This window comes from Natator depressus, chromosome 2 (assembly GCF_965152275.1).
Source record: "Natator depressus isolate rNatDep1 chromosome 2, rNatDep2.hap1, whole genome shotgun sequence".
NCBI classification, from domain to species: domain Eukaryota; kingdom Metazoa; phylum Chordata; order Testudines; family Cheloniidae; genus Natator; species Natator depressus.
In genome coordinates this window covers 147419676-147444803 of record NC_134235.1, presented here as the reverse complement: position 1 = coordinate 147444803, position 25128 = coordinate 147419676, and the positions used below count along the sequence as shown (strand labels likewise).

At 38.6% G+C, this 25128-nt stretch overlaps 1 long non-coding RNA gene across 1 annotated transcript; it reads left to right on the top strand.

The window, feature by feature from the left end:
• LOC141981570 (uncharacterized) lies at window positions 1-23986 on the top strand. The gene is made up of 3 exons (XR_012637832.1): window positions 1-17; window positions 9869-9940; window positions 23927-23986. It is a non-coding gene; the product is annotated as an uncharacterized LOC141981570 (long non-coding RNA).
• Window positions 23987-25128: the final 1142 nt, after the last annotated feature.

The window sequence follows — 25128 nt, the reverse complement described above, 5'->3', positions numbered from 1 at the left end:
GGAATATGTGAGGTGCGGTAAGTGGTTCCTCAGTTTCTCTTAAGTCCATCTGCAGAGTGGTTCAGGATATTTGGAGTTGTATGTAGTGGTCAGACAATTATAGATGCTGAAACCCTACAGAAAAAAGATAAAAGACAAAAACATCCTATCACCTGCATGTGAACACTTTCACAAAGTGATCACTCAATCTCTGACCTTTCAGGCCTCATCCTCAAAGGAAACCTGCACAACACTTTCGAAAGATGAGCCTGAAAGCTGAAATTCATTACTCTGCTAGACATTAAAAATCATGGTCTAAAGAGAGACACTGGATATATGGCTTATTACAACATTCAGTAGCCCACTAACCCCTCTTTTGTCCAATATCTGCAGAGGTGTTAATGGGCAACTTTTCGCTGAATGTCCCTTACAATATGTGCTAACTATTTATGCTAAAAAATCTCTTCCCCTTTGCGTTTTGCTATGATGCTGGAAGTACTTTTCCCAGACATGAAGAAGAGCTCTGTGTGGCTCAAAAGCCTGTCTCTCTCACCAACAGAAGTTGGTCCAATAAAAGATATTACCTCACCAATCTTGTCTCTTTAACATTTTTCCTGTCTGTTAGAGCAGCATCTGCTATAGCTCTTGAACTGTGTACATATTATATCACATAAACTGTCCCTAGGGCTTCTTTCAGGTCTATATAGGGCACTTGCTCAGCACATTTTCTCTCTGAATCAATAATATAATATCTGGCTTTATAACGAGAAATGGAAAGCCATCTTTTTGCTCTTATGTTCTGTCTTAACTAGACTAACTGATGGAACTTAGCCACTGGTTTAAAAAATCTGTGCTGTGCCTTGAGTAGGTATTGTGTACAATAACTTATACAAGTCTCAACATGACTGACATTATACAATGCTACCAGATTTTGATTTGTGAGTGTTCTATATGAAAGAATTAATTTTCTGCCTGGAAAATTTGATTTGAGAAAAATGTGAGGGAATTAAATATATATATCTAGCTTTTTACCTGCCTACAAAAGCATGATTTTTCATGGGTTGTGGTGGTGGGTAATTTTTCCCCACAGCTTTGTAAGAGACTGTCACTAGCATCCTATGAAGGCAATAACTCCCCAGGAGAGAAGCTTTCTCTTGCTGAGTTATCAATACCTGTGCTAAAGATTACTTTTACACATATCATCTGCAGTCCTGATCTGCCTTTTGAATGGCATTCACTGATGTAGTGGGACACACAGTTCCTTAATCTGAAGGTTCTTCCCTCTTCCAAACCCATTGCCATTAGTCCTTTTTCGCTCTAATTAGAGTTTATGGTAGAGTTGGGTGAAATTTTTTAGCCAAATATTTTTTCAGAGAAAATTGCAGACTCAGTGATACTGCAACATTCTGCTAATTCATGATGGTTTTGCCAAAATGATTTTACCAAAAAAAAAAAGGGGGGGGGGAACCAGAACAAAACAGACCAACGGGAAAAAAAATCCCCCCAAATTGAAACATTTTGATTTCTTGGTTTGAACTGATATTTTGTTTTAAATTTTCTTTTCATTTCATTAAAAAAATAAAAACAAAAATGTTTAAGAGTGGAATGGAACATTTGGATTTTGCTGAAATGAAACAGTTTGTTTGACCCCAGCAACTTTTGTTTGACTTTGTGATTCACTGAAAATTTAGATTTTTGTTTGTTTGACCTGAAAAGATTTTTTTGTTTGTTTTGTTGGTGATTTTTCAGAATTGCCAGGCAACTGAGAAATCCATTATTCACACACACACAAAAAAAAACAGGAGTACTTGTGGCATCTTAGAGACTAACAAATTTTCTAGAGCATAAGCTTTTGTGGTACATATCACATACAGATAAGTTGGAAGTTACAATACAAACTGTGAGAGGCTAATTAGTTATTAGCTATACTAGCTCATCTTAACTAATTAGCCTCTCACAGTTTGTATGGTAACTTCCAACTTCTCTGTGTATATATATATATATATATATTATATATATATCTTACTATATGTTCCAGTCTATGCATCCGATGAAGTGGGCTGTAGCCCACAAAAGCTTATGCTCTAGAAAATTTGTTAGTCTCTAAGGTGCTACAAGTACTCCTGTTCTTTTTGCAGATACAGACTAACACGGCTGCTACTCTGAAACCTGTCATTATTCATACAGCTCTTCTTTATGGCACATTTGGTAAAGCCTAATTTTGAAGATTGGTAATCCTGAGCCCTGTGTTTCCTTGTCTAGACCAGATTGTGCCTGCACTGGTTGTTGGGCAGGAGCCACATTCCCTAGGGTTAACTCCAGGAGGAACAATGCCTCAGGAGGTGCAGTCCTTCTCTCTGTTCATCAGTGAGGGAGTGTGCATGCCACATCAGCTGTTAAGATGTTTCAACCTGCTACCTCCTACACAGCCAGCCAGCTCCTCAGGTTGTAACAGAGGGGATGGACAGCTATGTCTCGATGTGCATCCAATCCCCTTTGGGGTGACTTATATACCCAAAGTGATAGGAGACAATAGTCTCATATGGCCTTTTTTCCAGCCCCATATATCTAGCTAAACCAGGATGCTCTGCCACACTTGAGAGCCAGGTTAAAACTAAATCTCTCTTTTAGGGCTTGTCAAAAACTTGGAATTGTTTTCCAATCCAAAAATATTAAATTCCTTCAGACTTTTTTCTGGATCTTTCTGATTTTTCAGTGAAATTATTTGAATGGTTCTCAGAAAGGGAGATGTGGGGGGATGGGGGGGGAGAAGAAAAATTTTAAAAAGAAGGGAAAAGTTTTGAATCATTTTATTGATCAATTGAAAATTTTCAAATAATGTAACAATTTTTCAGGAACTTTTAAAAGTTTTGAAATATAAAAATGCTATTAAAGAGTTCCAAAACCCATTCCTAGTAAAATAACACTTGGAGTAGATTACCTTGAGTCATGTCTTTGAACAATGGAACCATAGTACATCCCCCCATGTACACCTCCTTACCAGAACAATATTTCCCCATACTCAAGGACTAAACTTCCCCCAGAGGTTTAAATTCCCAAAATACATGTGTCCTTAGCAAAAGAACTAATATAAGTTTTGTTGGAAATGCTATAAGCAATTCCAGAAGCATTTCCTGAACTACTATCCTTCTTCTTTTATCAGCCTGAAATATGGAGCCAAATCCTGCCATGACATACACCAAAAAAACACATAAGGTTTATGTAATGGTTGAACCTGGCCCATGAGTGCTATTGTTTTATAGCTTTATAAGATTGTGTCATACTATGGACAGTACATATGTGGAACTGTAGAGTGACAGAATAATGTAAGTAAGAGACAGAAAAGATTGATTATATCATCCAGCCTATCCGCCCCTCATGAATGATTATTCTGTCAGGTTCATTTTCTAGAGCTTTGTCTCATCTAGTTTTTAATTCCCAATCTAGTTTTAAACATTCATTTCCTTTGGTGACGTTTTTACATCTCATGCTCCGAAAGTTTTCCTTAGAATTTAGCAGAATATTTCCCATTCTCCCTTTTGCCTGCCAGGGGAAGATATAGATAACATAATATTTTTTTTCCTATTTTTTTATTCCTTTTAGAATAAAGTCAAAGAAAAATGAGAATGCATAAATGCTCACAATTGGAGCTGGGCTTCTGATAGCTGTGCTGTCATGCACTGGAATATATCTTTAGAATGGATAGAGAGAGACCAAAATTCTAATTTAGATTTGGATCCATATTTTGAACACTATCAGAGTTCTTGCTTGTTTGGGTCTGAGGTTTTGCTTCAACCTAGTGTAGCCACTATCCCCTGAATTTTAGTGTTCAGATCTCAGGATTTGGTTCCAGACCATATACTATAGTTCTAGAGATGATAAGAGCATAATCTCTATCTTCTAGCTACTCCTCAGACAAATGCAGAATAAATAACAAAATATTAATAAATGAAAAAATACCTCTGTTGTCCTAGGTACTCAAAGTAAAGTGTTCTTGGCGATGGTCTTTGTTTTAAATTTTACTGAGGGGAAATATTGTCATATTGCACAGAAAAAGAATATGGGCCAAATTCAGTTAATCTATTCTCCACTTCTCATACCTCTAATCCAGATTTGCTTTGGTGTAACTGAGAGCATAATTTGGCCCTATGATTTTCTTCTAGGGTACTGTCAGTATATTCCACCATAGTGCTTAGAAAAGGTGACGACAAATCAAATTATGCCCTAGGATCATTATGTATCTTTGCAGCTGTGCAGAAGAGCTATTCAGGTGCCAGCATCCCTGGCACAAAACAGCACGACAGATATTCAGGAGAGATGGGAAACGTGTGGAGCTATGGCTGCACTTTTCAAGGTGATTCTGGCCAGCCTTTGTCAGGGATGCAGTAGGGCAAGGAAAGTTTCTCACTGCCTTCTGTTACCGTGTCCACTCAAATAAGTGCTGTCCAGAATCTGGCTCCATGTTACCCCCCCCTCAAAAAAAAATACAAACAAACTGTGAACCTATCAGGCAGAAGAAGTATTTCTAGAATATTCTGCCCCGATCTCACACTATTAGCAAGCTGTGACAATTGTTAAAAATCAACCTCTTGATTATAAGACTTCAGGGAAGTCAAATAAAAATCAGTGCATTGATTTGCAGTTTTATTGCGTATTGAGTTATTTGGTTACAGCTTGCTTACAATCTAATTAGGCCTAACCACAATACAGGCACATGTGGTGTAACCAGGTTGAACCACATTCTTAGGGGGCTATTCTGTCTCACAAATTCCTAGATGGGCCTCAGGCTGTAGCAGAGGAAGGGTCTGCTCTCCTTGGCAGCCAGCTGTAAACCTTCTTCCATTCCATACCATTTCTTCCAATTAATGAATCTTGCCTCATTTCAGCAGAACTGGAAGAAAAGCACAGAGTTCCCTCTTGAAATAGTCACACGTTATAGCTCCCACAATCATTAGAACGTACCGCTTCATAAAATATGACAACTAACCAGTGGATTGCAAATAGATACTCTTTTCTGGCATTTCTAGCCAAAGAAAATGAATAATATACGATTTCTTCTTTTAGAAATCTCTTTTTATTTACAGTCCATTCAAGTATGCAAGTTGCAAATTAACGTGTCAGGCAGAAGGCAAGACAATCCAAGACACTTTATGCAAATGCTGATAACTTTTCCACTTTCAGTTAAAGATTATAAACTGCTGCAAGTTTCTAACATTTCAACCCTACTGTAATTATTAAACTTCTTGCAAGTGGACTCTGGGAAAACAATATAAATGCATATCTTTCTTTCCGTGTATCATTGTGTTACACATAGTCATTTGGCTAGGGAAAAATACCCACTTATAGTAAAAATTCAAGCTTTCTTATGTTGCAAAGAATTCAAAAGGAATATTAACATACCATATTCTTTATGATATAGAGATAATACTCAACACTGGCAATCCTGCTGTTAAATATAATAATGAAATCTCCTGTTCTTCAGAATCTTTTAACTTTTGAGTATCACATCAGCAAGTCACAGTAATAACAGACTCTTAGGCCTTGTCTGCACTCCAGGGGAAATTTGATCTAAGCTATGCAATTTGAGTTATGTTAATAGCGTAACTCAAATCGACGTAGCTTAGATCTACTTACCGCAGGGTACACACTATGCAATGTTGAAGGGAGATGCTCTCCCATCGACTCCCACTACTCTTCTCAATCTGGTGGCATACAGGAGTTGACAGGGGAGCGATCTGCGGTCGATTTAGTGGGTCTTCACTATACCTGCTAAATTGACCACCGATGCATCGATTGCTGCACTTTGATCCCCTGGTAAGCATAAACAAGCCCTTAGTTAAGAGTGAACCTATACTGTCCATGTTTTTTCATTAAACAATGGATACAACAATTTACCAGCTATTCAGATTTTTTTTTAGCAATTCAGCTGTGACGCTGTCTCATGTTGGAATCAATAGTCGAGTTATCCCAGGCACACATTTGTAAGGAACATTTATGTCATTGATTCTTCTTTATAACCAAGGACCAGTCAAAGCTTACTTGCTAACAACGGTGCACATTTATTGGTATCTGTAGTACTGTATATTTTGTTGGGATGGTTAATCCAGGAGAAAGATTAGTTCCAAGTAAACGAGACTGAAAGAGCTACTGAAAAGAAAAAAAAAAGAATCCCAAAGGACTTTTAGATATTTATCAATTGATTTATTGATTGATTGACTGATTGATTGATTTTACTATGGAAAACAATGTTATGGGCTTGGATAAGTTTATTGATTCCTTGGCAGCTTTACTTCTTGGATATTTTGGAACCTCTCGCTAGTTTAGATTAAAAAACCCATTGCATGGATTCACAGGATTAGAGTATTTTGTTAGATCTCAATTTCATTTTCTTGCAAGTGGAAATTTTTGAAGCACAAAATTGGTGGCATACATTAGGAGAAATCAATGCAGTGCTTCTGTTTAAAGTGAATACATTAAAATGTACTATATGCCATCAATTATGATGTGGTACAGATAGTCCATGAAATTAATCTAAACAATCAAATCACCCTTTGATTATATTTCAGTAGCTGGCTGGGATTATAGCATTTCAGAAAATTGAATTCAGCTTTATAAAACATATGTTTAAAAGTTGTACACTTTCAATAATTATACTATGACATCCTTATTTTATGCAAAGCTAACTAGATATTGTCATATTAAAGTAGCAAATCCAATTCATTGTTTATGAAACACATGTTTAAAAAAAAATAAAAGGCACACTTTAATTATTTCAAGAGTGTTCAGACTGGCTCACCAGCCTACTGAATATTGCATTTGTTTAAAACTCAATCATGCAAAATGAAGACTCGATTTGAAAAATTTTAATAAAGATAACCAGACTATCATTATATCATTTGAATGCTAATCGGTACTTTCATTCAGTGGAGGGAGCACCGATAGTGTCAACTTTGCTGGAGGCTCTTTATTTCGCAATAAAAACATTTACATTCTAATGATTTTATTAAAGCATAGTAGCTGTCAGCATCCCAGATGACTCCCTGGCAAACTGTATCAGTTATCAACTCATATTGCCTTTATCAAAACCACCCAGTGGTAAGCCTAGGCCTGCACAATGAGATGTCTATTGCTAGGAGAGCTGGTATTTAATCATTTCTTCTACAGTATTGTTCTGCTTACAGTGCATAAATAAGTGCTTCAAATAACCCCAGAGTGCTACTGACAATGAAACAAAGTATCAGTCCTATTTATCTTTCTCACATTCTTCAGAAACCTTCTTCTCCACTTCTTTTTTTTTTATTTTGTTGTTGTTGCGGGTACTTTTTTATTTACTATACCCTATCATCATTCAACAGCTCTGAATTTCTTCATGATGAGTAGTAGGACTCACAGATAGAGTCAAAGAAGGTGATATTTTTTGCACTGGAAAGTGATATAATGAATACTGGAAACAACTGGATTAGAAGTGATAGATGGACTCTGAAGCAACGTTGACCTCAAAAGAAAAAACAAGGGGGAAAAATAGGTTGCCTTTTTTCCCCTTGTAACAAAGAGAATGTTCCTTTTGTTGAGAAAAGAAGAAGCGGGCGGGGGTAGTAATCACAGGCTTCTAAACCTCCTATGCGGACCTTGTCTACTTTCTGTTAAGGGACACTAAATAAAAACAGATGCACATCATGCATTGTCAGATTTCTTTCTGACTAAGCATGTTGAACAATGACCTGAGGACAGCTCTCTTAATAGTAGTGAAATTTTATCAGTCTCAGCACAGTGAATGTTTGTTTTTAAAGAACAAAGTTCTCCCTATAGCTTTGTTGCCTTTGTTTTTAAAAATAAAAGTATTCTGAGGTATTCTTTAAGCTGGGCCCATTCAGAATGTCTTTCCACTTCACAGTATAAATTGCCTTATAACTTGATTGTGTCTAGACTATACAAAAGATCCATCCTGATGTGATAATTTCTTTGAATAAAAATCTCTTCAGTCAGGATTAGTTGTTGATGTTGTTGACTAAAATCAGCTAATTCCCTGACAGAGGAAGAAATAGTAGTTATTACGGGCATGTGCAGACTCTGATATGATTTGAGTTCAGTGTCCTAACATCTTACTCTGTTTTAATCTCTGAACATAAATTCAGATCTAGTGGGATATTTACTTGCAGAGATGTCTTCACATCATTTTGCTTTATGGCAGCAGTCTAACTACCCAGCCATGTTATTATCTGCATGGGAGAAAGATGTTTAATATCAGCAGCAGAACGTATTGTGAAAATCAATAACATATCAACATAATCAAAGTCCTCAGCTGGAAAATCAAGTGTGTGCAGTCTAAACAATTTGAAATGCCATCCATATGTGCAGAACAGTCTATTGATCTCACAACTGGGAGGCAATCAGGAGATTTAGATTCTGTTTCTGATTTGTCACTGATTTGCTCTATGGCCTTGGGCAAGTCACTCAATATTTGTGTGCCTCCATCTGTAATAATCATTAACTGCCTTTGATTAGTGCTTTGGGATCCTCTGATGAAAGGCAGTATATAAAGACAGAGGAGCAAGGGAAAAGCTGAGAGACAGGAACAGAGGGAGATGCTGCTCTTGATCCAGTCAACAATCTGACATGCCACGATAGGTTTATAGACAGTGCCACATCACCTTGTGCTATCCCATGACTGTGACCTGGCCTTAGCCCCAAATAAATCAGCTGTGTGCCAGCTGGTGGTGGGGTTTGCCAGAGCTGAATAGGTGGCAGCTTGGCCTCCAGCCCTGATTAATCTTGCCTCACACTACCACAAGGTGGGGAGGGATAGCTCAGTGGTTGGAGCATTAGCCTGCTAAATCCAGGGTTGCGAGCTCAATCCTTGAGGGGGCCATTTAGGGATCTGGGGCAAAAATTGGGGATTGGTCCTGCTTTGAGCAGGGGGTTGGACTAGATGACCTCCTGAGGTCCCTTCCAACCCTGTGATTCTATAGTTAATTATGAGGGTTTGGGACTGGAAGCAGATTTGCCCATTCTGAAATGCTCTCCCTTTGTGCTTAATAATTTCCATTTTAATGCTAATAATGTATGTTTTTAACTCACCTCATGCTTGATCCTTACAAAATATTATCCAGATCAAGAAATAAACAACAATTGTCTCCAATACAGTCAGAAAATCAAACAGCTACTTTTGAATATACTTCACATTTTCCCAATCATTGCTAGTTCAGTGCTCAGAGTTTCTGTTTGCACCTGTCCTGCTCACTTTATGTGGCAGCTCTATTTACCTGACCTCTTTGATATATCAACGTTGGCAAGCATATACCCTGACAAGCTAGGTTCAGATGTAGAGTCATTTAGACATAGAAGCTGTTATTCCAACCTGCTCCCCTCCAACTATTCAAATAAAGACACTGGCGTAGTACAACACATTTTTATAGTGTGAAGTAGATTTTAAAAAAAACTAACCAAATCACAAAACCAACCCACCAACCAACCAAAACAACCCTACCCAAAAAGTTTGTGAAAGCAACTTTACAAAAATTCTAAATTTCTCAAGACATATTTTAACATTTTCCCTCAACTCACTGATGTCTGTTGTAACTCAGAAAAATATGTTTGGTAAAAAAAAATCATATTTATGAATCATTGTGTTCATTCATTCAGCAATATGAGATGGCATGTTACAAACAGCACTGAGCATGTTACAAACTGTTCACCACTATCTAGCCATAAAAGCTGTTTGTGCATACATGGGCACTTTGAAAACATTATTCATTTTGACATAGCTCAGTGTCATTACCTCCACTGAATGCATGAATTCACTGGAGTTCCTCTGTGTTTCAGCAGTGGTGACTGAGATCAGAATCTGGCCCCCCTGCCTCACTCCCCTTGTACCTCTCTGTTTCCACAGCGCTAAAATGTACACTGGTGACAAACTCTGAAATACACTGAATCTAAGAACTCCACATCAACAGAAAGTAAGGTAAGTACATATTTTTCCTTTCTTATGAAAAAGGAGTAATTTTTAGAGTTGCCATCTTGTTATTTCCTGTAAATTACAGAGGTGTAAATCCATCTTTTTAAGTGGCATTTCAGGATGCCATAAGTTGGAGACTCTGAGCTCTAGATTTTAAGGGGACCGAATCCTGACACAAACATTGAGCTAGAATAAGTCTGGAAATTAAAAAAAACAAACCTAGTAGAGCTGGTCAAATTTTTTTGGTGGAATAGTTTTCCATTGGAATATGCATTTTCATCTGAAGTAAAATGTTTTGTAGGAGTGTGTCGATTTTGATAACATTTTCAATACAAAAATGTTGAAAAGAATCATTTCAATAAGGTAAAAATGTTTCAGTTCAGCTGTCTTGTTATTTTTAATTCCATTAGACTGTTATAATATATTACATAAAGATATTTCAACAATCTATATTTTATATTTATATTAGATTACTACATTTCAAAATTATTGAAATAAAACAATGTTATGTTATTAAAATGAAACATGTTCCAAATCAAATTCTTTATGGACTTTTCAGTTTGCCAAAAAATTGAAATTTTCACTTTTCATTCTTATTCAGAATAAAAAAACACTTTGAAATGTAGAGATTTCCCTTTGGATGGAAATCACATTTTCAAACAAAATCTAAATACTAGTATCTTTCACCCCATGAGGTAAGGTTTTGGCTCTAATGATTTTAGTAGTCTGTATTTAGATAAATTTAGTAGTCTCCTTCCTTTACTCACAAGAAGCAGTTCCACTGAAGTAAGTGTGTCTACCTGTATAAAGTGAACCTTAATTCTGGTATTTCCTAACTTTTGAGTGCTTGACTTTGCAACCTTAATAATGTTCTTTTTACTGTAGTCTTTGTGTGTAATTTCCTAGATGTTTTAGAAAAGCAAATTGAAAAACAAAACAAATCAGAAATTCCATTATATTGATACCTGCATGGGTCATAAGCAGTGTTAGAACCTTTAGATCCACCACACAGACCTGTTCTGCATGAGCTGAGTAACTGATAGCCGTAGTAGGCTGTCATCTTATATGTGGGCCAAAACTAGAGAGGGATGGAACACTTCACCCGAAGGTTTTACAAACATTTCCTGATAATAGAGGAATCATGAGACTCAAAAATGTTGGGTTCAATTCCAGACTTTGGAGGACAGTGTACTCTAGACTGTTCTGCCCTTTCCTCATAAGCTTGATCCCTTCTGCCCATCCCCTCCAACCTTTCCTTGCGCCTCTCTTCTCCACACCTTGGCTCTTCAGTTCCTGTCCAGTCCCAGTCTCTACTCCTCAGACTTCTCATTCAAGTAAGTCCTAGTCTACCCTTCCAGACTTCCAATTGCTTTATTCCCTGTACTCCCAGTTCCATTCTCCTTGCCCAGCCATTCTCTGTTCTCCCCAACACCTCTGTTCCTTGTCCTCAGTTTCCTTGTCTAACCAGTTGCAGTCTCCCCTTGGCTCCCAGTCCCAATTGCCTTGCTCAGCCAGTCCCAGTCTCCCACAAATTTCTAGTCTTCCCTTTCAAGGCTTCGTACCCCACAGTTGTGGCTTTTGTCCCTGCTCTGAGTTATTCAAATCAGGCAGCTTCTTCTTCCATGCTGCCTGCACACAGCAGAGGGTCACTGAGAGTGTACAATAAACAAACTCCTTGTTCTCAGTTCAGGTGCCTGATTCAAGTTCCGGTACAGCCTGCACCTAGAGCTTCAATTGCAGTGGAACTCCTACTCAGTCCTGAGCTTGGGCATGCTAATGCAGGTGGAATTTTTGGGAAATTTAGCTGTTAAAATCTAAGACGTCTCTACAGATTATGTGTGAACTGCAACTTTCAAAAGCTAATAACTTGGCCAAAATTGGGCAGATATTCAAGAAGAAAACTATAGGCACATCTCTGACATAAAGGCCATGCCCTGACAAATTTCAAGTCCCAAAGCATGAGGGTGCTAAAGCTTCTCAGAGAAAGATCACTAAAAAAATTTCTATCCAAAGTACTGTATTTTTCCCTAGCATTGTTGTCAGAAATGGCTGAACCATTTTGGCAAAAAAATTCAAGAACTATTCAATCTGAGGCAGACATTCTGAATGAAAATTTTCATCCCATATGATTAAAGTTTGGCAGAAATGTAAGCAACTGGAAACAGAATCTTATAGTGGGAACTGCTGGAAACTGCTTATAGTGGGAACTGCTTATAGTGGGAACTGCTGGAAACTGCTGGGAACTGCTGCTGGAAACTGCTGCAACCTTAATAATATGCAGTGTTGGTCCCAGGACATTAGAGACACAAGGTAGATGAGGTAATATCTTTTATTGGACCAACTTCTGTTGGTCAGAGAGACAAGCTTTCAAGCCACATGGAGCTCTTCTTCAGGTCTGGAAAAGGCATGCTATCAGACCCACTTATAATTATTAGGCTTTAATGTATATTCTTGTCTTCTCAGTAAATTAAACCTGATTAAACGTACCATCACTGTAATTCCACCTGTTAAAGACCTGATGCTGCTTCTAGGGAAGCTAATGACTTCAAGGTCTCCACTTACATGTTCAAAATTCTTACTACCAAAGTATGATGCAAGTGGGGATGTGGGGCTAGCTCTGATTTACCTCCCTGCTTGAAGTTTATAAACCTCTAGACACTAAAAGTGAGTTAATATTTGTTGAGCAAAAAAATGCTAACTTGTTTAAAAGGTAATTAGTGAATAATTCCTTTAGTTACTTTGCTCTTTTTCCTTCTCATTGAACTTGACCTTGCTGTCCATAGGAAGCATTATAAATTTTGAAAATCTCCCATGAATTAGACATTTTAATGAACTACTCACAGCAGTCACCTGTCAGCGGCCAGTATATTTGAAAGAGTGAGTGAAAATTTATCTCTCCTGCACAATATGTAACACTGCTTTTCACAGGGACCTGGACTAATTTAACTCTGCTGTATTCTGAATTAACAAGGCTTGTCTTCAAACCTTTCGACATAAGAGCACTCTGTTCTGTTATTATTTTATTGCTTGCCTTCCCACCCTCCCTCAGGACGCACGTTATTTAATCCATCTGGAGCCTTAGTAACCAAGTTTCTGTGCTCTCCCTGACCCCAGTGATTTATGTTTCATATTTCATGCTGTGGTTGGTCCTTTACAACTTATATCTTCCCTCCTTCTCCTGGTCATTTTTTTTTTTTTTAGGAGGAAGGATAAATATTTGACAAGTGGACTGTTTGTCATGCAAACCCTAATACAGTTACAGTTAGAGAGGGGAATAACTCAATCTGCCAAGACCTAAATGCTGATAGATCATTGGCTGCTGCTAGGCCAAGGGCTGTGCCACTCATAATTTTTCCCACTGATACAACTATTTTATAGAATATGACATACATCTTTAGGTGTTAAATCATCCCTGGTATAATTTATCTGTCAGGAATCAAAGTGAAAGGAAATAAAATACCACAGCAGAGAGTCATATTGTTAAGTCTTATATTCCACAGAGGACCACTCTTGCCTGTGTGTATGTGTGTGTTTGTGTTTAAGTACATATGAAAAAAGGGAAGAAAACAAAGAAGAGGAGGAAAAAAGAATTTGCATTGTGAACATTAGACTTACAATCAGTCTCCCTTTACTCAGTGCATTACTTTTTCCATGTTCATATCCTTCTTATCAGATTTCATGTTTAATGCCCACCTTCCACCCCCACCAACCTGCACCCACAAATCTGACAGAACACAATAGTGCTGATAAAATGGAAGCAAATTTCTTCTATTAGTGACTGACAGCAATTTGAACAAAATGAAGTTGTATCATGATATCGTTATATATACAAGGTGCAAATAACCTAGTTTGAATAATCACAGCCTGTGTCCTTTTAAATGATTTTTTCTCTCCCATTTAAAGGGAGGCTTTGATGTGATAATATTAATTCCCTCTGTGCTAGAAGGGGGAAAAAAAAACCTAGGAGAAGCGGAAATTAAATGAGTAATGCAATGTCAGTCAATCTTTTAAACCAGGGCCTTATTAACAGCTAATCATTTTGTCATTTTGTCGCTCAAAGTAATGAATTTGATAGGAGGAGAAAGGAATGTTTTATGTTTATTTTTATTAGTTTTAAACAGAAACAGTTGTGGAAATATTATATTATCAAGACACACAGCATTTAAGTGGTTTCTGTTCAGCATATCGCTATTTTTCTTCCCTGCCAGTATCTGATTGCCATAATTTTGAATAATCTGCTTGTCTTTCAACAACAAAAAAAATTGAAATGGATATTCATTTGAGGCATAGCACAGGGTTCCATCATTGGAGATGCATTAGGCTTTTGTTAGGAATTTCTTTACATCCTATTTATTCAAAAGTATCTCGGTAATTAATCGCTAACAAGATAGTTACGCAGCTTGGAAAGTATAGTATATGTTTCTCAACGTCCAGAGTCTGAAGGCCAGAAAATCCATGAAAGATCCTGTGAATAACTTTTTATATTTAACAGTGCTATGTACAGCTTTGATTTATTTTGAGATTTAATACTCTAAGGCTGCAGAGACATTAAACATGTACAGTACTAGGACACATTAAAAAAAAGTGTTTGCTCAGGATGGATTCTCTGTCAGTGTCCCTGTAGCATTCTCCTTTGAAATGTTAGGGGTGACCTCTGGATTTTGACTACAGAAGACTCTCACATTAAGTGCTGAATTTGGTGCCATTATAGGGCTTGATCTCATGTCAGTGGGAATTTTCCCTCAGCAAGGACTGCAGTACCAGGCACATACAAAATACAAGTAGCAAGAGTCTTTTTCTGAGTTACAAATTTTAGTTTATTTCATTATTCCATTTCATATATTTGTCCTATTTGTTTACTATATATTAGCATTTACTTATTTTGTACATATCCAGTTTTTGAGCTTGCTCCTAAAGACTACTGAATGGCTCACGAATCTAGGGAAGCATGTAGTTAATTTACCACACATACATGCACAACAAATTACCTTCCTTCACAAGGTGATGTGATTATTAAGAATGCTGCTACTGTTAAAAATGTACTGTGCATTTAAGAAGTTCAATATGTGCAGGCTCATAACTTACAAAAAAATCAAGACCAATTTTTACTAGAACACTCAAAGGTTCTTAATAGTCCTGGATATTTTTCTACCAAATTTCATCTTTCAACACCAAGACATTTTGATGCTAGAGCTATTGGAAAAGGGGGATACGTATTTTTTCCACTTTCCTCTCTCCCATTTGAAAACATCTGAACTCACCTTTATGCAGAGATCAGTCGTGGAAAAAATTTAGTCCAATAGACTGGAAGTTGAAGCTAGACAAATTTAGACATGAAATAAGCCATATTTTTTTAATAATTAAAGAGAATAATTAATCATTGGAACTATTTACGGGGGTCATGGTGAATTCTCCATCACTGACCATTTTTAAATCAGTATTGGGTGGGTTTTTTAACAAGGTAGTATTTTCAATATATTTTCAAAAGGAATTATTTTGGGGGAGTTCTAGGGGTTCTGTTCTATAGGATGGCAGATGAGATGATCATAATGGACTGGTCTTGCCTTTGAATCTATGAATCTATCAAAGTCTCAGAAAGTGATGGCCAACAATATAATACAGTATTCCTACTTCTATGTGTGCACACACATGTATTTGCTGCTGTTCTTCATCTTTAGGAACATGTTTTCTTTCTCCGTTGTAGACAATTTCAGCCTATTTTATTTTTTTAACTATTTTGTTCATTTAGTGTCCAAGGATGGCATGAGCAGCTATAAAGAATAAAAAATTACTTAGGTACAATTTTTGTTCTCTGAAGTGTGCATGTACCTGTGTAGGTTCTGGCAATTTGTGTGAGATAGGTACACCTGTGAGAGAACCAGAGGACCAAAATACCTGATGAATTATGTCTGGTCTCATGCAAGGAACAACGACACTAACTGGGACTGCACTCCAATGCATATCTTCAGAGAACAAGAATTACAGGGAAGTATTTTGTTTTCACTAACAGAATCTGCTCCTCACTCACTGCAAAATTCACAAAAATCTTTAACAAATACAGAAAAAAGCTGATCAGTTTGATTTTTTTAAAAAAATCTAATTTATAAATTAGTTACTTATATTTAAGATGCAGAATTCATCAAATTTCTCTTGAGTTGTTAAATAGCTAGGCCAAAATTTTCAGAAATAGGAGCCTAAAGTTAGGCTCCCAAAATCTATATTTAAACATCTAAATAAGTGTCCTGATTTTTTAAAAGTATTGAGTACCTAGCAGCTTCCATCTAAATGTGAGATGCTGGACACTCACACTTTGGAAAAGGAGGCCACTAATTTAGGGGTCTAAACACATTTTAGAAGCCTAACTTTAGGCCCCTACTTTTTTAAAATCTTGGTCAGAGGACCCAATCCTGCTTCAATAGAAGTCACTCTGAGCTTTGTCACTGACTTAAATGTGAACAGAATAATTCTTTATGTACATTTATTTATTTTAGCACACTGTAGATACAGCCCCATATCCTGCAGGCAGGGCACCTGAAACACAGGGTATGTCTATACAGCAATAAAACATCCGTGGCTGGCTCATGTCAGCTGACTTGGGCTCATGGGGCTTGGGTTGAAGGGCTATAAAATAGTAGTATAGACATTTGGGCTCAGGCTACAGCCTGGGCTCTGGGACCCTCGGGCTGTAGCCTGAGCTCGAATGTCTGCACTGCAGTGTTATAGCCCCTCAGCCTGAGACAGGCAAGCCCAAGTCAGCTGACACAGGCCAGCTGAGGGTGTTTTGCTGCAGTGTAGACATATCCACAGAGGTCCATGAGAACTCATGAAACAATGTTTTTTTCCTGAAAACCAGAATGCCTCTTGTGACCAAAATGGTAAATCACAGACTGTGTGATTTTTGTTCTTATGTGAAAAGTAAGATAATATGCATATTAAGATAGAGGAGTGGCACTTATTTAATAAGGAATAATGTTTCAAGGCCATATTCTCTGAGTATGCTTAGAGTTTGGCCATTTATGTCATCACCATGGTTTACCTTTTATACACAGGCTGAGGAGGTGTGACTTCCTCTTCCTTACTATTCCAGGGGTACCTGTATTTTGAAAACCTGGAGTCTAATCCTGATTTGGCATCAAAAAGTTTTCCTGGCTGACTCCCAATTATTTCAGACCCTACAGATGTTGAGTGAAGGAAACATTGTGGAGCCTCCATGGCCAAAAACGTGACACTTTTCTAAATAGAGCTCTACAAAAATTGATCATGTGTTACTCTGTTTAGCAGCCTTTGGGGTGCATCACTTTGCTTTTCAGACAATGCCACATAGTAACATTACAAAGTCAATGAGAGAAATAGCACTGTTCTAAAACTATTTTAAAAAAACTCCAGCAACATGCCTTCGCCTACATGACAAGAATCGTATCCATTTTATTCTTTAGAAAGCACTAGAAAGGCACTCACATCTATCTTAGTTAAATGCTTGTTATAGCCTTGGAGTTGGAGTGCTGCATTCTCTTTGTGAATTATTACTTGAAGCTCAGTTGCTTAAAACCCTTTTATGTCTCTATGTCACATTCAGGACACTCCAAAGGCTTTTCAGTCTAAGCAGTAAGACCTATATTTTGTGTGCTCTGAGATAAGATGATACACTGACCAGGTTATTTGGGTCTGACCATATATTCTTTCACTAAAAATGTCTCAGTGTACCTCATCTTCTCTTTCAAAAAGGGGGAGGGAAACATATAACCCAAAGCATAATGTTTTAACAGTATTTGTTATTTCTTCCATCTATATACCTCAGGGGTAGACAACCTATGGCAAGTGTGCAAAAGGCGGTGCACAAGCTGATTTTCAGTGGCACTCACACTGCCTGGGTCCTGGTCACTGATCCGGAGGGCTCTGCATTTTAATTTAATTTTAAATGAAGCTTCTTAAACATTTTAAAAACCTTATTTACTTTACATACAACAATAGTTTAGTTATATATTAAAGACGTATAGAAAGAGACCTTCTAATAATGTTAAAATGTATTATTGGCACGCAAAACCTTAAATTAGAGTGAATAAATGAAGACTCGACACACCACTTCTGAAAGGTTGCCAACCCCTGATATACCTAAACAAGTAATTTTGGTTAAAAAAAAAAGGATTATAAAGCACACTTCAAAGGTGTGTCTTACACTGAGGCCATGTCTATACTACCCGCCGGATCGGCGGGTAGTGATCGATTTATCGGGGATCGATTTATCACGTCTAGTGTAGATGCGATAAATCAATCCCCGATCGCTCTGCTGTCAACTCCGGAACTCCACCAGGGCGAGAGGCAGAAGCGGAGTCGACGGGGAGTGGTGGCCATCGATCCCGCGCTGCGATGACGCAAAGTAAGTGATTCTAAATCAATCTAAGATACGTCGACTTCAGCTATGCTATTCTCATAGCTGAAGTTGCGTATCTTAGATCGATCCCCGCCCCAGTGTAGACCAGGTCTGAGACACTAAGGATATGTCTATACTGCAATATAAAACCAGGATTAGTAGAACTTGGGTTAGCAGTCCGTGGGTTTGTTAACCTAGGGTTTGAGCATCTACTTTTGTTTGTAAGGGGGAGCGATAGCTCAGTGGTTTAAGCATTGGCCTGCTAAACCCAGGGTTGTGAGTTCAATCCTTGAGGGGGTCATTTAGGGATCTGGGGCAAAAATTGGGGATTGGTCCTGCTTTGAGCAGGGATTAGACTAGATGACCTCCTAAGGCCCCTTCCAACCCTGATATTCTATGAACCCCAGTTTAGGAATAATTGAACCCTGAGGATTCAGCATCTATACTGTATTATGCGGGCCCAAGTCCAACCACCCATGTCCCAGACTTCCTAGCACCCTCCAAAAATGCAACTGCTCTAGTTCTTTGTTTGTTGTGCAGTGTGGGAAAACATGACTGTCCAAAGAAAGTTGGCCCATGGGATTGTGGGATACTTTTGATGGACTCCCAAGGCATGAGTCCAGTGGGTTTGTGTGTCCCCTGCATAGGGTGACCAGACAGCAAATGTGAAAAATTGGGACCGGGGGTGGGGGGTAATGGGAGCCTATATAAGAAAAAGACCCCCAAATCAGGACTGTCCCTATAAAATTGGGACATTTGGTCACCCCCTTCCTGCAAAATGAATAGGGTTTGAACCCTGGGTCCTGGCTTGACTCAGGCTCAGACACGGCACACCTGTGGGATCCTGGGTCCCAGCCTTGGATTAAAACACTTTGTGTGTAGACAGAAAGGGGGTTAGGCTTGAGCATGAGTTCAAACCCGGGGCTTACATTGCAGTGTAGACATACCCTTAGGCTTCTGACATTATACTACACTTCTCAAAATGTGTGATTGTTTGTATCTACAATATATACATTTAATTGCAGACATTTACTTTTAACCTACTCTAAAAACATGAAAAAATACTCAAATGCTTTCAGGACAGAAAAAAAATAAATTGTAATTCCAAATGTTGCAAACTAAAAATCAATGTTATATCCACTGTTCCACTGATCTATTTTATTGCTGTTCCATACACATTATCCTCTTGTTTACTTGGGCAGAAAATGTTTTAATGTGTATTTCAGGCTACTTCATCCCATTTGAATACTTAATTAAATGAAAGTCAAATGTAATCTTAGTTCATTATTACAATGAGAAGGAGGTACTCTATCACATTTAGGCAAGCAATGATCACATATCTATTTATGTTCCATGTTTTAGATACATAAAGAATTATTATTGGAGATAATTTTTAAACAAATGTAATTACATTATATGGGCTACTTTCAGAAAGATGCCTGGAAATAAGCATAATGGTCTCACAAACAAACACATAGATATGTTGAAAAAGGGCCCATGTTCTCACTGGAATTAGCCCCAAACACAGCTCTTTCATGCAGTCTATATCTACCAAGAACAGGACCAATTTGCACAGGATGTTGTATATATTTCTGAAGCTACTGATGACTCAAGTAGAGTTTGTGTATACACAGATCTACAACTTTTCCTGATTTCTGGACAACATCCCACAACATCACAAAAGTTATGTGGAGTAGCCTTTCTGGAAAATGAGCCAAAAGAGAAGTAGCCAACTTCTGTCTAACTTTGTGTAGTAAATCACAGATTTTTCACTCCTATGTATACCACCCACCAAAATTTGGCTTTCTGTGTTTGTCAATATCCACAGCCCAGGACCTGTAATGGAATTCATGTGGGCCAGTTTTTCATCTGTGCAATTCTGCTGAAGTCCAGGTCCTGTTGCAGGATTGGGACCTATGTATGTTACATACCACATATGTGTATGTGAGGTGAATATAGAACTGACATAGGAACAGTGATTTGTATACATATGTTTCTGCAGGGTGCAGAGATACAGTCTGAAAAGAGGAATGAAGATGTGTTGTAAAATGTGTTGAGAAGCCAGGACACTTGCTTTCAGACTGTGTTTCAAGCCTTTATCCTTTGCACTATATTTTGGGATGTATAGCACAGTCATGTGCTTCACAGTCTTTACTGAAAGGGCAGATTAGGGCAGGTTCCAGGAATTTTGCTGATTTTAAAATATTTCAGCCATTCATCATATAGACTAAGTGGTAATTTGACAGGAAAGGGGGGGAATGATTGCCTTAAATGCAATTTTCAATTCATATTAAATAATTACTACATTTTATTTAAAATATTTAGATAAATATAGGAAAACAATTTTAATTTTGTGGAATCTTACATTTATGCATATTTTTAAAGCATCCTATACTGAGAATTATTTCTATAATTCAATGAGACCTATAATAAACAAGGAGGGCATGTATGGCCATCTGCACTTACAGTACTTTGTAAGTGATACAGTGTGTAAGGCCATAGGACAAGTTTCTTTAGCCACCTGCAAAGTGTATTAATTGCTCAGCAGTGGACTTCCTGTTATGCCCTACTGTTATAATGAAATATACTTTTTTTAATTTAAAACATGGGTGTAATTAAATGGGTTTAATTCTATGCATCCTTCCCATCTAAAAAAATGAGCTCAAGAGAAGAAGTAGAAAATATACAAACCCAGTTTCTGTTATTTCAATGACTTTCATTATTTTCTTGTATTTAGTTTTTTTCACCTTACTTTTTGTTTTTGTATATATGATCTAGCAATTCTCAATATGCAGACTGAGCAATGAAAAAAAATATTGTCATTAAGGACTCTGTGAAATCCTTAATCAAAAGCCAACAGTGCAGTTCCTTTGGGCATGTTATGAGTTTTGTGATGATTGCATTGTTTAGCATAGTGCACAAAAATCCTGACTGGTTCTTGGTTCTGCAACTCAGTCCCTTTCTGACATTGTGGAAAATATTTATAGTCTGATCTACAGAGCTGCTGAGCACCTACAATTTCAACTGCACTCTGAAAATCAAGCCCTTAACCTTTCTTAGCTTCAGCTTATCAAATTTGTGTTTGCTAGTCTTCCAGTGGGAGTTTTGCCAGAATAAGGGGTCCAGGATTGGACCCTCTGTTTGCAACAGCAACCTTCAGGGCTTTCTAACCAGCAAAAAGGAAAAAAAATGAAATTATGATTTGATGGGACTCTAATGTAACTTCTCATGGACTAAGGGTCAGAGTGTGGCACACAGCTGAAGCCCATAGTAAGGGGTGTTGTGGAGTCCCACGTCCCCAGGTGAACACTAGGAGTATTCCCAGAACTTCTCTAGCACGCTGGCTGGATTGCAATCTGTGACACCCCTTTAAGAGGTGCAGAATATTCCTCCAACAATCTCATGTGTCACAACCTCAGATTTGCCACGTGGAAAGAGTGGGTGTTCATGCACACACACTCCCACCCCTCTCTCCCCACTTTTGGTGAGTTGCTCTCAAGGTAGAGCACCTTTCCTGAGCTCAGTGAAGGCCTGAGGGCAGACAAAGAGTTCCTTATTCTCCTCTTCTCCAACTTCATAGACAAATTAGGGCTGGCCATAATCTAGCCCTAGAAGAACAGAAATGGAATATGTTAGAGCTCCCCAAATATAGTCACCCATTCATTCCTTTTAATATCAGAGGGGTAGCCGTGTTAGTCTGTATTCACAAAAACAATGAGGAGTCCAGTGGCACCTTAAAGACTAACAGATGTATTTGGTCATAAGCTTTCATGGGTAAAAACCCCACTTCTTCAGATGCATTCCTTTTAATGTTTACTGATATGACTTCAAATTATTGCAAATGCCAACAAAAATGAAATGAATTATCACAGTGAGAAAGCAAGGGCACCACGTAGGGGGGGTGGAGGTGGGGGATGTTGAAGACAGAATGCAAGGGACTCAGAAGAAATAGTGCCACACCCTCTGAGCCAAGGTTACATTCAGAAAAGAGGGAGATTTGAGGGGCGTAAGTGAAAAGAAGGGGCCAAACCCAGGGAAAGGACGGGAGAGCAGCGGTATAGGTTCCCACTCCACTTGCGGCACTTACGTGGTCCCATCACCATAGTGTCTGAGCACCCCACAACGGCTAATCTCTTTCTCTTGGATGAGATAGCTCAGATATCTAAGTATGAAGTGTATCATTATTGAGCACTTTTCAATATCTGTGAGTGGAGGCACTGATGGCAATAGAAGTTTTACTTGATTAAGGACTAGAAGATTTGGCCCTCCAACTTTCTTTCAAGACGAAGAGCTGCCCTGAGCTCCTGTGCCTGTTTATTTTCCTTTGCTGCCTGCAGTGGCCCTGAGATAGCTCAGAAGTCTCAATTTTTTCTGAACTTAAAAATCTGGAAATGTCTTGGTGTTTGGTTTTAAATATTGTCCTGTGAGAACTGCAGCTCAGTCACAATGGTGTTGTGTTTAAGAGCCTTCAGGAAAGTAACTAGCCTTTAAACAGCAGAGAAAGCAGTGTTGCTAACTCTCATGATTTTGTCATGAGTCTCTTAATTTTTGTTTTCCTTAAAGCCCCAACTCCTGGAGTCAAGTGGAGATGTGATGATTTCAGCCTGCATTCTTAAAGAAAAATGAAGTTTCTAGCCCTTGTGGCTGTGGAGAAAGCTTCAAAATGAGACCCCAATGCACCCATAAGGCTCAAAAAGCAGAAGGGAAATAAAAAGAACACAAAATATATTATTTTTACATAATCTCATAATTTGAAAGCCAATCTCATGATTTTTGGTGATCCTGATTTATGATTTTTGAAAATTTGGGGTTGGCAATACTGTAAAAGTGACTTGAAAGTGCCAGTTTCATTCCTGTTTAAGGTCAGTTTCTAATCTATTATTTATAGTGGGGTAACTTTCCTTGAGCCTCAGGCAGGTGCAGTATAACCTCACAGGGGCTTGCCCTAGTAGAATGTTTCCAAAAGTTAAAAGATCTATTCCACGCTTGGTGAACTGTAAAAAAATGACAGAAAGTAATCTAGATTTTTCTACAGTTGTTTTAATTGTTGTATTCAAGAGTTAGTAACAAAGTCAGAATATACATTACAATTTTAAACCTAACCAGTGTCCCTTAAATGACTTGACATAAGATGTGAGAACATGTTACTATTAAAGCTGAGTGGGACTAATATTTATTTAATTATCTTTTTTTTATATAGGGATCAGATACAGTGCTCCTGTCAACTAATTTCTAAGTTAGCTGCAAAAAACAACAACAACAAAAACCTAGCGTTTTCAGGTGCCTAAGTAGCCCCTCGAAACATGGTTAAGTTGGCCCCCTCCCCCACCAAAATCTGAAATGGCGCTCCTGTGAGAAAGGGCCTCATTTACAAGCTACATCTTGCCCCATTTCATTCATGGGTACAGTCTGCAACCCGGTTCTAGCTGCAACTACTTCCAAATAGCAAATATTTAGAAATCTACCACACAGAGGGGGCAGATCCTCAGCTGAGTTAATTATCAGAGCTCCACTGAAGTCAATGGAAAGAACATTTACATCAGCTGAGGATCTGCCCCTGAATGTCCAAGACCACAGAGGTGCAGTAACTACAATTATTAATGTTCCATTTGCTACAACAGGGATTGGGCCTGAAGACTGAGCCCTGGTCTACACTACGAGTTTAGGTTGAATTTAGCAGCGTTAGATCGATTTAACCCTGCACCCGTCCACACAACAAATCCATTTTTGTCGACTTAATGGGCTGTTAAAATTGATTTCTGTACTCCTCCCCGACGAGGGGATTCGCGCTGAAATCGACATCGCCGGGTCGAATTTGGGTTAGTGTGGACGCAATTCAATGGTATTGGCCTCCGAGAGCTATCCCACAGTGCTCCATTGTGACCGCTCTGGACAGCACTTTCAACTCAGATGCACTGGCCAGGTAGACAGGAAAAGCCCCGCAAACTTTTGAATTTCATTTCCTGCTTGGCTAGCGTGGCAAGCTGATCAGCACAGGTGACCGTGAAGATCTCATCAGCAGAGGTGACTATGGAGTCCCAGAATTGCAAAAGAGCTCCAGCATGGAACGAACGGAAGGTACTGGATCTGATCGCTGTGTGGGGAGATGAATCCGAGATATCAGAACTCCGTTCCAAAAGACAAAATGCCAAAATATTTGAAAAAATCTCCACGGGCATGAAGGAGAGAGGCTATAACAGAGACCCACAGCAGTGCCACATGAAACTTAAGGAGCTCAGGCAAGCCTACCAAAAAACCCAAGAGGCAAATGCTCACTTGGGGTCAGAGCCCCAGACATGCTGCTTCTATGATGAGCTGCATGCAATTCTAGGAGGTGCCCCTACAACTACCTCACACCTGTATGTGGACTCCTGCAAGGGAGTCTCACGCAACAGGGATGACGATTTTGGGGATGAGGAAGATGAGGAGGAGGGGGAGGTTGAAGATAGCACACACCAGGCAAGTGGAGAAACTGTTCTCCCTGACAGCCAGGAATTGTTTATCACCCTGGAGACAGTACCCTCCCAACCCGGGCTCCCAGACCTTGAAGGCGGAGAAGACACCTCTGGTGAGTGTACTTTTGTAAATATAATACATGATTTAAAAGCAAGCATGTTTAATGATTAATTTGCCCTGAAGACTTGGGATGCATTCGTGGCCAGTACAGCTACTGGAAAAGTCTGTTAACGTGTCTGGGGATCGAGCGGAAACCCTCCAGGGACATCTCAATGAAGCTGTCCTGGAGATACTCCCAAAGCCTTTGCGAAAGGTTTCTGGGGAGGGCAGCCTTATTTGCATCCTCCGTGGTAGGACACTTTACTAT